This window comes from Halichoerus grypus, chromosome 9, assembly GCF_964656455.1.
Source record: "Halichoerus grypus chromosome 9, mHalGry1.hap1.1, whole genome shotgun sequence".
Taxonomy (NCBI): Eukaryota; Metazoa; Chordata; class Mammalia; order Carnivora; family Phocidae; genus Halichoerus; species Halichoerus grypus.
The window spans coordinates 95,335,339-95,350,600 of record NC_135720.1 but is presented as its reverse complement, the minus strand read 5'-3'; the positions used below and the strand labels follow the sequence as shown (position 1 = coordinate 95,350,600).

The following is a 15,262-nucleotide window of genomic DNA, read 5'->3' as shown; positions in this document are numbered from 1 at the left end:
ATGTGGATTAAAGTATGGAAAAACTTAAATCCCTTACGTTAGCATTCCTGTCCTATTCAGAGAAGTAAATTTATTTTTAACCTCATATTTTAGTGGTAAAACTGTTATAAGCCCCTACACTTACTAACTCATTTTATCTTCATTATAACCCTGTAATGTAGGTACTATTGTATTCTCATTTTACAGATAAGGAAACTAAGTAACTGATCACACTCACTCGTAAATTATGGAGCAATGTATAGGCCTAGAGAAAAATTTTTAACCATGGAAAATTTAAAGCAGACTAAAATGACAAGTGGGTCCTAGGAATCATTAATTGCCGCAGCTGAGTGCTTGCTGGGAGAAAGCCATTGTATTACACATAGCGGAAGTGTTACAAAGTGAGATCAAAATTTGGTTTGATGTAATGCACAGTAATGTGTCAAACATATCAGAAATATTATTTACCAGTGACCTAGTAAGAATGATTTTGACCCAAGTCATTATTTGAAGAGAAAATTAGAAGAGACTGTTTCCAGCCAAGTATTCTGTACTCCCTGGAGACCTTTCACGTGCCCACACCCTGACATATGGTGAACAATGTATTATGGCAAAACTGACCTAAAAGTTTAAATAAGATTCACAACGCTATTCTTACTTGCAGATGCTTTTCAGCTACTGCATTGTGATTTAGAAAACTGTGACTCCAAGGAGAAGCATGGTCTTTAATTTAGTATTTTCTGTAATGTTAAGATCTACTGAAACTTGCTGATTCTTTTAAATAAAGTGAATCTTCAGTGCTTGACATTGTCCTGCATCATAAATTCCTAAGGAATGGAATGAGCTTCGATTGCTTTACCTTGTGAACTTGAAAGTATTGCCATTCAAAGTAGCCAAATCCTTGGGAGATATTTTATTACCATTAAGAAGTCTCCAGGAAATAGTACGTGACCATCATTTGTTCTTTCTTACACCACCCATGTGGAATATCTAGCGACCTGAGATTTTATTCTCAGATTTTTCATTCACTGCTTATATGAAGCAACTTTCTTAAGAAGATAGAAAATTAAAACCTACTCTAAAACTTTCCACTTATTTCTTTGCTCTTTATGATCATTCTTACATTAAAAAATTAACATATTAAAATAAATTTTAATAATGTTATTAAAGAAAGTGAGTAAATGTTGCTGAGGTAAAGATGAAAGGGGTTGGGAAGGAAAGTTGAAGATGACTCCGTGCTTTTTGGTTTGAATAACTAGGTGACAGTGGTGTCATTAAGACAAAGAGGAAATCTAGAAGGAAGAGCCCATTTTGGGGGTGTGGGGGGCAGTGGGGCAGAAAGACAGTAAGGTAACCAGTGAAGCGCTGAGTGTATCCTCTGAGAGACAGTCCTGGGAGGGCTAAGACCCCGGCTCTGGAACCATGTTGCTTTCATCGAGATCTTGCCTCCCACATTTTAAAAATGTGTGTGCTGTCATAAAAGTTACCAAGCCTCCCTGTGTTTCAGTTGTATCCCCTATAAAATGGAGATAGTAATTATGCCTGCCAGAGTTATTGTCAGGACTACATGAGTGAATTCACTTAAAGTATTTAAGGACTCTGGCACAGACCAAGCACCCAAAAACATTGAGCGGACATTGAAAACCATTTCTAAATCTGGATTTAGAAGAAAAGAGATGGTCAAGATGGAAGATAGAACCCACAACTGCAGCCACGATACAGGCTGGAAATTTGCCTGAGGAGACAGTGGCCCTTATGACAAGATTTGGCTTCAAACGTCACTTTCAGGAGTTACTTTATACTTTTATTTTTTAGTGACTTTTTTTTTTTAATCAAACTGTGTAGCTACACAGGAAAGGATGGAAATAGGTTGCCTACAAAAGTTTCAGAAGGAAAAGGAAAAGTGGCTAGAAACTTTTTGGAGGAAACAAAAGGAAAACTCATGTGATTGCATCCTTCAGATGAGTAAGCAGAGCCCCCTGGCTTGTCGGTGGGAATGACAGCTTTTCAACCTTCAAGAGTGCAGGGGTGTTGGAACACAGAGTCAAGCAGAGGGGCATTGGGTGGGGGAAGGGGGGGAGGCAGGAATGAACAGGCTGTAGCGTTAGTAGAGTTAATGCCTATGATGTAAACACAGCTGCAGAGGGGTTGATATCACCTGAAGCTACAAATCTCTGGAGCAGGGCAAAAACCCATGATGATTTTTGATTTAAGTCAGGAGAAGGTGTTCTATTCAAATCTGGAGCAAGAAAAGAGGATTCGATTAAATATGCAGATGTCTGCCTTGCAGCTAGCTAGATCCTCCTGGTCTTCAGTCATCAGTTTGAGTGTCTAAACTCTGCATGTTCTTTCCTGGATTTTGCATATGGAAGGTAGTTAATACATGTTGGGAAATTACACTCCCCTTATCTGGATCCTAGAGATAGCCTCCAACTTTTGTCAGCCTCTCTTTTGTCCTTCCTTCAAACCACTGCCATTTCTTTTTCTGTAACACAGATCTGATCTTGCCACTTCCCTATGTGACAACTAACAGTTGCACTTCATTTCTGGGCTCTTGGAGGTCTTTGAAATTCCCTGAAATTTTATGTCAAATTGTGTGGGTGTAGGCTTTTTCTGGGTCCCTAGCTTCATCAAATTGCTTAGTAGAGCAAATATGTCTTTATATTCTGTTCCAGTCACACATCTAGCCTTATCTGCAGCATTGACCACATGACCTATACTACACACATTATAGATGAGAGGTTTTCAAATGTTAATGTGCTTAAGCGTCACACGGTTGTGGTGGGGCAGGCAGTGGGGGTGGGGTGTGAGTGCTGTTAAAATTCTGATTCAATTAGGTCTGGAGTGTGGCTGAAGGTTTCTCATTTCTGACAAGCTCCCAAGTGATAATGATGATTCTGGTTCATGGAACGCATGTGGAGCAAGCTATATTGTTCCTTGTGCCACATACCAAAAAAACACATCTCACACACACACACACACACACACACGTTTGCATTCACATCTTTCTTCCTAAGGGACTATCACCTATACAAAGCACAAAACCCGTGCATATACTTTTAACTTTACACAAGCTATTTCCTTTTTGTCGGCTAACAATCTTCTTTCTTATCAACTGATAAACTCCTGCCCCCTACATTCTTTGCACAAGGTCACATGAATAATAGAACACTGAATCATAAGGGATTCTAAGGCAGATACTGACTTGTTCTGTGTTTATCCTTATTACCTAAGAATTTTTTGTTTAATAACAGGTACTAGCCACCTACTGCAGTCTTCCAATCTAGTTGGAGAGACAGTTACTTGTCATAATTACTGTGACGATTAGAAACAGTCCCTTAGGAGCTCTTAACATTTTATTCCTAAGATAATAGTTTTACATAAGTAAAATAGAATAAAATGCATAGAACTGAATGTTTCTGCATTTATAGACACCAAATTAAAAACCCCTAGGACTTACTGAGAAGAGGGAGAAAGGAATGGGAATAAATACAGTCCACATAGATTCCCAGGAGGGTCGTGGTGCAAGCACAAGCAATCCGCACTTATGCACAGAAAGAGAAGGAAGAGAGTATGGACAAAAGATCAAACACGGTAATGAGAATTGTCCACAGTCCAAATATGTGTGTAGGGTGAGGAGTGATGAGTATAGGGAGACTAGCCAGACCAGAATGAAGATGAAGTCAATCCTGGAGTTATCCATTGGGAAAATGGATGAGCTCAGAAATGAGGGAGCCTGACTGTAAAGATTTAGTCACTGAGTGTGCCAGAGAGAGCAAGGCGGTTAGGTTTCTGAGCAACAAAAGTGCCACAATAAAAATGTACTTAAGAAAAACTAATAGGAGTAAAACAAAATTTGAATAGCCTAACTGGTTATCTGATTCCAATATGGCATGATTTGCTCACAAAAATTGTTGTTTCAATATATGTCATGAAACATTTTAAAAAGAAAACATTCTATGTGACATTTTGATTTACCTTCCTGTTATGATACCAAATGACCTAGCCACCATTAGTCAAAAATTGTTATTTAAAAAGAAATAAACAGAAATTAGGTCCTTATTATTCCTCTCATGTATAGAAAAATGTTCCTAATTTTAAAACATATCAGGGAAGGGTAGGAATTGTAGTGAATTTAGGACATGGAAGCAATTCTATACTCGGTACTTAAGGAGTCACAGATTGTTTTTAAAAGTTCACAAAATAAGGAGTGGTTTAACTAAAAGATGATTTAACAGTTTCAGGTTGATGTATGATTATTCATTCACATTCCTGGTACATTTAACACATAAGGGATATGATACCATTCCCATTGAACAAAATCTTATAATATGAGATAAATATTCACAAAAAGAGCAATGTATATTCCCTACACTATCCTCCTGTTTGTGTCTTTAAAAAAAGTTTGTAGAATAAATTTAACAGTCATGCTGAAACAAGAAGGCATCAAAAAAGTCAGGAAAGGAAAGACAAAATTGAAAAATAGTTGGAACTTATATTGACTCACTTTTATGTCAGTGTGAACACTTCATCCTGACTGGGAGCTCCAAGCCCCTTTTTGTATGTTTCTTGGTTCTCATCAAAATGGAGCCAGAATACTTAGTAACTGGAAATTAGACATCCAATTTTAAAAATAAAATTATGTTGTTTCTACAGTATATATATTTTATTTAACTTTTGGCTCAAAATCTCACCCATTTTTTGCCTGCCATATACAATTATAAATCCTCTCACTATTAATTTCATCATTATCATTGATATCTTTTAAATGTGTATTATGATATTAAACAGTGTAGGCACATAAGAATATCATTTTATTCCTTAAGCTATATGCATTTCTTATTAAATTATGAATATGGAATACTAATAATTTGATAAGTGCAAATTTCATTACCACTAAAGATGCATCAATATTCATATGTTTGACAAGCATTGAAAATCCAAATCTTTAAATGAAAAATGTGGATAAGAAAACCCTGCCTTCTCCAAGTAAAAGTTGGGTCATGAGTATGTTTACATAAAGTGTTTCTCAGTGGTTGAAGTCGCATTTTTCAATGCATGTATTTCTTGAAGTTATAGAATCGTATACATGTGGAGTTGCGTGATGAATGAGAGCTCCTGATCTACTATCCTCATTTCATAGATGAGGCAACCAAAGTCTCAAGAGAAGTCACAAGCTCTTACCACGAGCTATTCTCTAATGTGGAACAGCAAAGGACCGAGAGAGCCTGGTTTCCTATTCCAGGGTTTTTTTGTTTTGTTTGTTTTGTTTGTTTGTTTTTCCCCTCTTCTCTGCTGACATAGACTTATGTTAATAAGAATATTCAGGTCCTTAGGCTACTGTTCATTATTACCCCTGTGATGCTGTAATATTTTTGCCTCAACAAAGACTTGTCTAGCAACCTAAGTTCTTGAATTGCATTGTACCTTTACTTCTTCCATCTGAAAAATGATGAAAATGCCTTTCCCACAAACAAATGTGAAGATAGATAATGAGATATAGGATTACTACATGTATATAGTTTAAGGAAAATAGTCAGAAAGATCCCTAGGTTTGGTGGGGTTGGAGCCCAATAAACTGAAGATTGCCTTCTGCACTGGTGTTTGCCAATTGTAGACTCAGGACAAGTTTCTTACCTGTTTCCTTGTCTGCTTACAATGCCTGGTACCTTATGAACGCTCAATAAAGATGTGCTTTAGGCTGATGACAAGTAGCTGCCTTAAAAATTATTCAGGTGTCTGATTCTTAGAATCTCAAACATCTATATGATTTACTAACTGGAAAAATCCTCACAAATGATTTTACTCTTTCAGAAACACTAAACATAATCATAAATTAGTGCATGGTGGAGTAATAGGTACTCTGGTGATTAAAGAAAGATATTGAAGGAAAGTGTTATTGCTATCATATTTTTATTTAATTAACATATGATTAAGTGCAGTTCTACTTGCACCACAAACCTCACCTTGAACAAATCTTCCAAACCCTTGATAAATCTGTTTAATTTTAATTTTAATTTTTATTTTTTTTAAAGATTTTTATTTATTTATTTATTTATTAGAGAGCGAGCGAGAGAGAAACAGCATGAGAGAGGAGAGGGTCAGAGGGAGAAGCAGGCTCCCCGCTGAGCCGGGAGCCCGATGTGGGACTCAATCCCAGGACCTTGGGATCATGACCTGAGCCGAAGGCAGTCGCTTAACCAACTGAGCCACCCAGGCGCCCAATCTGTTTAATTTTTAAATTCAACCTTTAAATCCTAATAATTCTGATAAATGTAGACTAGTTATATGTTTTAAATTACTTAAGATGCATTATGAGCTAGTGAAATAATTCTTATAAGATTAAATTTTATGCCCAAAATAACTTTCTATTTACATAAATTATAACAATGTAAATGATATCTTAATGTATTTAAAGTAATGATTACCAAATGATCCCTTATAGATGTAATTATACAAAAGAGCTTAATCTGACCACTTTTTTGGTATATCTTCCAAACACTCCTTTGTGGAATTTTTTTTTCCTTTGTGGAATTTTAAAAGAAAATAAATGGTGTAATTAACACTTGCTCTATTTTATAGCTAGAAAAATTAACATTTTGGAAACATATTAATAAAAATTCACCTACCCGAAAATGCCATGCTTTCTCTTTGGTCATATTATGACAGATTACTTGAAGATTCTTTATCCTTCCCCTCCCCTATGAAAATAACTGGAACGGATTTTGAGACCTAATAATGGAACATACTATTAACATTCCAAAAACATTTTTTCAGAATAATGCAAATGGAACTGAAATTTCAGAGTCTCATTTTGAGACATCATTAGGCATCATTAACCACCATAAGAAATGTATTATATCTAGCAAAGCAATTTAACGACTAATTCAAGCTATACCATACACCATAGAAGAGCTAATTTTTGCCAAATTTTACACAATGGAAAATTTTGTGCCATTTCTTTACATCTGCAAGCCTGTTTTGCCCGAAGAATATTGAAGAGGAGGGAACAGTAGTAATTGCCAATTTGTAGCACTATGTTGTTCGGTGATTACACTACTGTGCTTTTTTCCCTCCTGATCCTCCTTGGTTTGTGGGCAGGGGCAAGGATGGCAGCAAATTGGTGTATATATAACTTCTTTATGGGCACAAAACCCTTCTACTTAGGCCAGTAACACACTTATTAGTTATGCAAGAGTCAATGACAGGAGTTATAATAAAAACGTCAAATTTATTGTTTCTTATGGATATTATGTTCTTGTTTTAGATTATGAGAAAAAGAAATCTTGTTTCAATGTAGGCCTATAGATTTAAAAAGTTTTTATTTATTTATTTGAAGATTTCACTTATTTATTTGAGAGAGAGAGAGAGAGAGAGAGCACAAGTGGGGAGGAGCAACAGAGGGAGAGGGAGAAGCAGACTCCCCACTGAGCAGGTGATGCTTGGCTCAATCCCAGGACCCCGGGATCATGACCTGAGCCAAAGGCAGACATTTAACCAGCTGAGCCACCCAGGTGCCCATAAACAGTTTAAATATATTTGACCCCTAACAGCAGATATCAAAATATTAGTAAGTAAACACTTTCTCTGGTTTTAAAAATTGAGCCTCAAATCACTAACAAATTAGATTTAATAAATTATGTGTTGATTTAACACAGAGGCAGGTAACCACACAGTGTAGGAATTGACTTCAAGTCACAGCCTCATTACTTACTAGTTGGGTGAACACAGGCAAGCTTCTTAACTTCTGTAAACCTTGGCGGACTCGATTTTAAAATACTGTTACTAAAAATAACCACCTGATACAATTATTACTATTAGATTAGTGTTCATTTGAGGCATTAGTACAATGTTGATCACAAAGTAACATCTTAGTTATTAATAATTTTATTACATCATCATCATTATTATATTGCTATTATTATTTTAAAGTTAAAGGGGAAGCGTTTTGCTTTTCTTTTCCAAAAAAGTTCTAAATATGTATTAGTGAAGCATTAGGTTACTGGGCACTAGTTCATTTCATTTAACCATTAAAGTTTCTCTTGGACTGTTATATTATTTTTATCTACAGTGGGACGTCTCACCACATCTTAACCCTTGATTATTACAATAGTTATTTATTGGTTCTTTAGTTTCACTGACAATCCCCTTACCTCTGTACAACTATCAAAATTATCTCTTTAAAGAAAAATAAGGCATGATTTTTAAACTCATTTTATTCAGCTTTTACCTGCTAAGTACATCTATAAGCCCTGGAAAAAATGCAAAAGGAAGCCAAAGGATAACTATAAAAATGGGAAAGAAGTCAAAGTGGTTAGGAACCTCAGGAGGAGAGAAACAGGATAGGGCAATGACTGGGCATCTTACTACCCTCTACCCAACAGAAGAAAATAACAGAGGCCAGCATTTCTCAGAGCCCAAACTAGCAACACAAAGTGGTCCAGGCAGTCCCATTCTCTCTTGGATCAAACAAGAATCCTGCCAACAAAACCAGGTAAGCCCACCACCACTGTCAAGGGGAATTGATCTGGAGCCATGCTAGTAATGAACAACCAGGGTCAGTGCTCTCCTTTTCCATGAGATGGAGATTACCCTCCCATACGGAGTGACACCAAGTGGTCAGGCATTCTACCACAACAAGCTGCCTGGCCTGGGATGTGATTTTGGTCCTTATAGGCCAGAGACTCCTTTGCCTGCCTAGATGCACCAGGTGACCCAGCAAGAGGAAACTCCTTTTGCCACACCAGGAAAGGACAGCCAGGGGTCTCAGTCTCACCAAATAAACTAAGCAGACCAAACTAATAAGATAAAACCTCTGAAAATTAAACTACCTTTGGAATCACAATCAGCAAAATAGCATGGACCTGCAGGCTAAACCTGAACAGGAAGACAGCATACTATAATAAAATGTTTAAATAGGACCTAAAATCCCCTAACATTATATCCAAAATGTCCAGGATACAATAGAAAATAACTCATCATCACAAGAACCAGGAATATTTTAACTTGAATCAGAAAAGACAATCAAATAGTGCCAACACAAATTAATCAGATGTTGGAATTGTATGACAAGGGTTTTAATGCAGTCATATTAAAAATTCTTCTAGAAGCCTTTACAAATATTCTTGAAACAAACAAACAAAAAATAGAAAACCTCAGCAAAGAACTAGAAGTAATAAAAAGATCCAAATATAAATAACATAACTGAAAGATCCAATAATGAAAATGAAAACTTGCTGGATGGGTCAACAGCAGAGTAGAGATAACAGAGGGCAGAATCAGTGAGTTTGAAGACAATTGACAGACTTTGCCTACTCTGTACAACAGGGAGAAAATAGAGTAGAAGAAAGAAAGAAATGACAGAAAGAGAGAAGGAGAAAAGGAGCCTTAGGGACCTGAGGGGAAATAATAAAAGATTCATCATTTGTATCATTGTAATCCTAAAAGGTTACAAGACATTGGGGCTGAAAGAGCATTTAAAGAAATAATGGCTGAAATGTCCCAAATTTGGTGAAAGATATAAGCCTATGAATTCAAGAAGCTGAGTAAACCCTAAGTAGGATTAACCCTAAAAACATCCATGTTACAGCACATCATAATTAAACTTGTAATATCTAAAGGCAAAGAAAAAATCTTGAAATCAGTCAGAGGGAAATGATAGATTATCTAGAGTGGAAGATCAACTCAAATGGTGGTAAGTTTTTTGTCTCAAACCATGGAGGCCGGGACAAAGTCGGACATCATTTTCAAGTGCTGACAGGAAAGAACTGTCAACTGTGAATTCTACATCTGGTGAAACTATACTTCAGGATGAAGAGAAATAAAGACTTTCTCAGATATTGGGAAAGGAAAAGAATCTTTGCTAACAGACCTACTCTTAATTGGTTATTGGAAGTCCATCAAACAGAAGGAAAATTATAAAGGAAGGAATTTCTGAACATCAAGGGGGAAGAGAGAACAGAAGAAAAGCAGAAATATGGGTACATACAACTGATTGTACTTTTCTTGAGTTTTATGAATCGTATTTGATGATTGAAACAAAAATTAAAATACTACCTAATACTCAAGAAAATGATGTTTAAAAGTAGGGAAAATAGAAGGATCTAAATGGAAGCTAAATTTGAATATTTTACTTGAAGTGGTAAAATATTGATAAAAGTAACTACTACAAGACATATGCATATTCCAAGACCCAGAGCAAACACTAAAAAAGCAATATAAACAGGCATACTCAAAAAGCCTATAAATAAATCAAGATGGAATTTTTAAAAATATTTGTTATCCACAGGAAGGCAAAAGAAAATAAAAATAGGAAATGAGAAATGGAATAAACAGCAAACAAATAATAAACGACAAGCTTACATATAATAATGGCCATATTATATGCACTAACATATGAATAATTACCATAAATGTAAATGATCTAAATGTATCAAAAAGCAGAGATTAGAAGGATGGAGAAAAAGAAACACAATCCAACTATATATTGTTTAAAAAAAAACACATCAAATTGAATAACATAATTAGGTTGAAAGTAAAAGGATGAAAAGAGATATACCACACAAACATTGATTTTAAAAAAGGAGTGGGTATATTTATATCAGATAAAGTAGACTTCAGAGAAAGAAAATTATTAGAGACAAAGAAAGACACTGCATGATGTGAAAGACAAATCCACCAAGAAGACAGAATAATCCTAAACTAGTACCAAAAAGCAGAGCCTCAAAAGACATTAAGCAAATACCAATAAGAGTTGAAAGAGAAACAAACAAATCTGTAATGGTAGTTGAGGACATAAACACCTCCCTCTCAGTCTGATATGACTGCTAGACAGAAAATCAACAAGTGTTTACAAGAGCTAGATAACATCATTAACCAACAGAATCTAATAGACCATGTTTGAACACTCCACTTTAAAACATCAGAATATACTACATTCATTTTTCAAGTGCCTATGGAATATTTACCCAGATATATCATATCCTGGGCCATCTCACAAACCTTAACAAACTTAGAAAAATTTAAATAATAAATTGTATGCTTTTAAGAAATTAGAAATTAATAACAAAGATAGCAAGAAAATATCTTACACACTAGGAAATTTAACAACACACTTCTAAAAATTCACGAGCCAAAGAAGTCTTAAAGTAGTTACATAATATATAGAACTGAATGAAAATGAAAATATAACATAAAAATAAGAGGGATATAGTTAAAGTGGTGTCGAGAGGTAAGTTTGTAACAATAAATGCTTACATCAAAAAAGAGGAGATATCTCAAATTAAAAATCCTACCTCAAGAAACTGGAAATAGAAGAGCAAGATAAATTCAAAGCAAAGAGAATAAAATAAAGATGAAAGCAGAAATCAATAAAATGTAAACAGAAAAACAACAGAGAAAATCAATGAGACAAAAATATGATTCTTTGAAAAATCAGTACAATTGATAAGCCTCTAGCTAGTGTGACAGAAATGAAGAGAGAAGATGCAAATTACCAATACCAGGCATGAAATGGAAAATATCACCAAAGATCTGACAGCCTTGAAAAGGATAATAAGGAAATGGAATGAACACCTTTTTACTTATAAATTTGACAACTTAAAAGAGAGAGACCAGGGCTCCTGGGTGGCTCATTTGGTTAAGTGACTGCCTTCGGCTCAGGTCATGATCCTGGAGTCCCGAGATCAAGTCCTGCATTGGGCTCCCTGCTCAGCAGAGAGTCTGTTTCTCCCTTTGACCCTCCCCCTTCTCATGTGCTCTCTCTCTCTCTTCCATTCTCTCTCTCTCAAATAAATAAATAAAATCTTAAAAAAAAGAAGAGACCAATTCCTCAAAAACCATAAACTAAATTTACCTAATATGAAACTGTAATTTGAATAGTCCTATAATCATTAAAGAAATTGAACTTTTAATTAAAAATCTTCTGAAAAAGAAATCTCTAGGCCCAGCTGGTTTCACTGGAGAATTCTATCAAATTACTTATGGAGGAATTCATGACTTTATACAACCTCTTCTAGACAATGAAAGGGGAAGAAATACTTCCAAACTCATTTTATGAGGGCAGTACTACCCTGATACTGACTAGTACAAAGATAATTCAAAAAAAAAGAAAGAAAGAAAGAAAGAAACTGCAGGTCAATATCTGCCATGAACTTAAAAACAAACATTATTGACAAAATATTAGTACACTGAATCCAACAATGTATTAAAAAGAACTAGATAGCATGACCAAATGAGTTTTATTCCAGGTATGCAAGCCTGGTTCAACATTTGAAATTCAATCAGAGCAATCCACCATATCAACAGGCTAGAAGACAAATCATATGATCATATCAACTGCCACAGAAAAAGTATTTGATAAAATCCAACACCAATTCACAGTAGAAACTCTCAGCAAGGTAAGAATAGAAGGAATTATCTCAACCTGATTTAGAAAAATACAATAACTATACAGCTAACATCATACTTAATAGTGAACACTTCCCCTTAAGAATTCAAACCATGCAAAAATACTCATTCTCATCACTCATTCAATATAGTACTGAAAGTTCTAGCCAGTGCAATAAGGAAAGAAAAAGAAACAAAGGGCATATAGATCAAACAAAAAAATAAAGTAAAAATTCCTTTATTTGCAGATGGCATGATTATCTTTGTAGAAAACCCAAGACATCTATAAAAAAGTTCCTAGAATTAATATGTGAGTTTGGCAAGATTGCAGAATACAAGATCAACATACAAAAATCAATCTCATTACTATATAACAATGAGCCCGAGGACACCAAAATTAAACACACAATACCATTAACAATCAGTGCAAATAAAATAAAATAAAACATTGTTTAGGATCTATACACAGAAACTTACTACAAAAAGCCATTGAAAGAAATCAAAGAAGACTTAAACAGAGACAATCCAATTAGAAAAGAAGCAAGAGAGATGAACAACATTTCACCTAAGAGGATATACAGATTTGTATAAACAAATGAGAAGTTATTCCACATCATTAGCTGTTAGGGAAATGCAAATTTAAACTACAATGAAAGTTCTTGCTTTGGCAGCATATATAGTAAAATTGGAATGATACAGAGGAGATTAGCATGGCTTCTGCACAAGGAAGATACACAAATTTGTGAAATGTTCTATATTTTGCTTTCTTTTTCTAATGCTTACAGACGGAAAAATTGAGGATCCAATAAGCAAAGTAACTTACCCAATTGAGGGCCATTCCAGCTTCAAGCCCTTAATTCCTCACAAACAAACAAGCAAAAAACCAAAACCCAAACTGAACCACAACAAAAAATAATGAGATATAACTAAGCACCTATCAGAATAGCTATACTTAAAAATAGTGATAACGCTAAACACTGGTGAGGATGTCATGAAACTGGATCATTCATACATTGCTGGTAGGAATTATAATGGTACAGTCACTTTGGAAACATTTTTGCAGTTCCTTTAAAAACTAACATGAAACTAACATATAGCCCTGCAATTGCACTCTATGGGCATTTATTCCAGAGAAATGAAAAGTTATACTCACACAATAATTTGTACATGGATTTTCACTTAGCACTTTAATTGTAATAGCAAAAATCTAGATCAGCACAGATGTTCTTCAACTGGGGAAGCTTTAACAAACTGTGGTCCATCTATATCATGAAATACTACTCCACAATAGAAATTAACAAACTTAATACATGCAAAAACTTGGACAAATCAGCAGGAAATTACGCTGAGTGGAAAAGCAATCCCAAATGGATACATAGCATATAATTTTTATTTATATAGCATTTTTGAAATGACATAATATGAGAAATAGAGGAAAGATTAGTGATTCTCAGAGGTACCAACTAGGATTGGTGGTGGCTGGGGAAGGCAGAGGTGTGGGAGGGAAATGAGTGTGGTTCTAACTGGACAACCCAAGGGATCTTAAAGGTGTTCAGTATCTTGCTATGGTGGTGGATACATGAACCTGCACAGGTGATAAAATTGAATAGACCTAAATCCACATACATGTACACACACATATGAGTGCAAGTAAAACTGGAGAAATCTGAATAATACTGGTGAATTGTATCAATGTCAGTATCTTGATTATGATACTATACCACAGTTTCTGCAATATGTTACCATTGAGGGAAAACATTGTGAAGTGTACATGAGATCCCTCTTATAAGATTATTTCTTACAACTGTATGTGATTCTAAAATTACATCAAAATTTAAAACAGGTTTTTTTTAAAAAAAACATTGTATGCTGAAATTAAAACCATAGTGAAAATATGATAACAAGAAATGACTGAAGTACAAGGAAACATCTATTGCTTAAGAAGTGAAAATCTGCATTATATTTTTTTTATTTTAAAATCTCTCCTTTGTGTTTGTGTGATGACATTGTAATAGATAAAATTTGGAGGCAGCTGAAAAGAAGAGAAATCCCACCCAAAAGAATAGCCATTACATTTCCATATATTGATTTAAGTAAAGTAAGTAGTATAGGGACATCTGGGTAGCTCAGTCGGTTAAGCGTCTGCCTTTGCTCAGGTCATGATCCCAGCGTCCTGGGGTCAAGTCCTGCATCCGGCTCCCTGCTCCGCGGGAAGCCTGCTTCTCCCTCTCCCACTCCCCCCGCTTGTGTTCCCTTCTCACTGTGTCTCTCTCTGACAAATAAATAAATAAATAAATAATAAATAAATAAATCTTTAAAAAAAATTTTAAAGTAAAATAAGTAGTATATAAAATATAGTCACTACTTAATGATACAGTAAAATATATATCAATCAAGAGACAGAAAATGTCCAATAACTTTCAGCTCAACATTATTTTCACAGTGAATCTCCTTCATACTCAGCAGTTCCCAATTTTTTTACACATTACAAAACACTAAGAACATTATATTTATGTGCCACATGAGACCATACAGTTACTCATAGCCTTAGGGAACCAGTCCTTGTTCTCAGGAGACGCTGATTCCCAGCCTATCACCTTAAGACTGAAAAGATCAATATCTTCATAGAACTGTGATTTTGCACTTTGGGAACTTCTGATACAGGCTGAAATTAAAAATCTCTGTTTTCTTCTTGGATGAGGGGCTCTGAGGGATCTGTGCTCTACCTACAAGCCCAGCTTCACCTTCTTCCACTTCATGCCTCAAACTGGGAGCTCTAATAATAAGAATTCTCTGTTCTAGTTCTCTGAACACACCAGGCCTATTGAGTCTTCTCTGTTTCTACACTCACTAATTCCTCTGCCTGGAAGTATCCTTATGCCTGATCCATCTGCCA

The 15,262-nt window shown here is 35.2% G+C and overlaps 1 non-coding gene across 1 annotated transcript; it reads left to right on the top strand.

Annotated features, from left to right (window-relative positions):
- Positions 1 to 13,025: 13,025 nt before the first annotated feature.
- LOC118540618 (U6 spliceosomal RNA) lies at positions 13,026 to 13,128 on the top strand. The gene has a single exon (XR_004919743.1). It is a non-coding gene; the product is annotated as a U6 spliceosomal RNA (small nuclear RNA).
- The last annotated feature ends 2,134 nt before the right edge of the window (positions 13,129 to 15,262 follow it).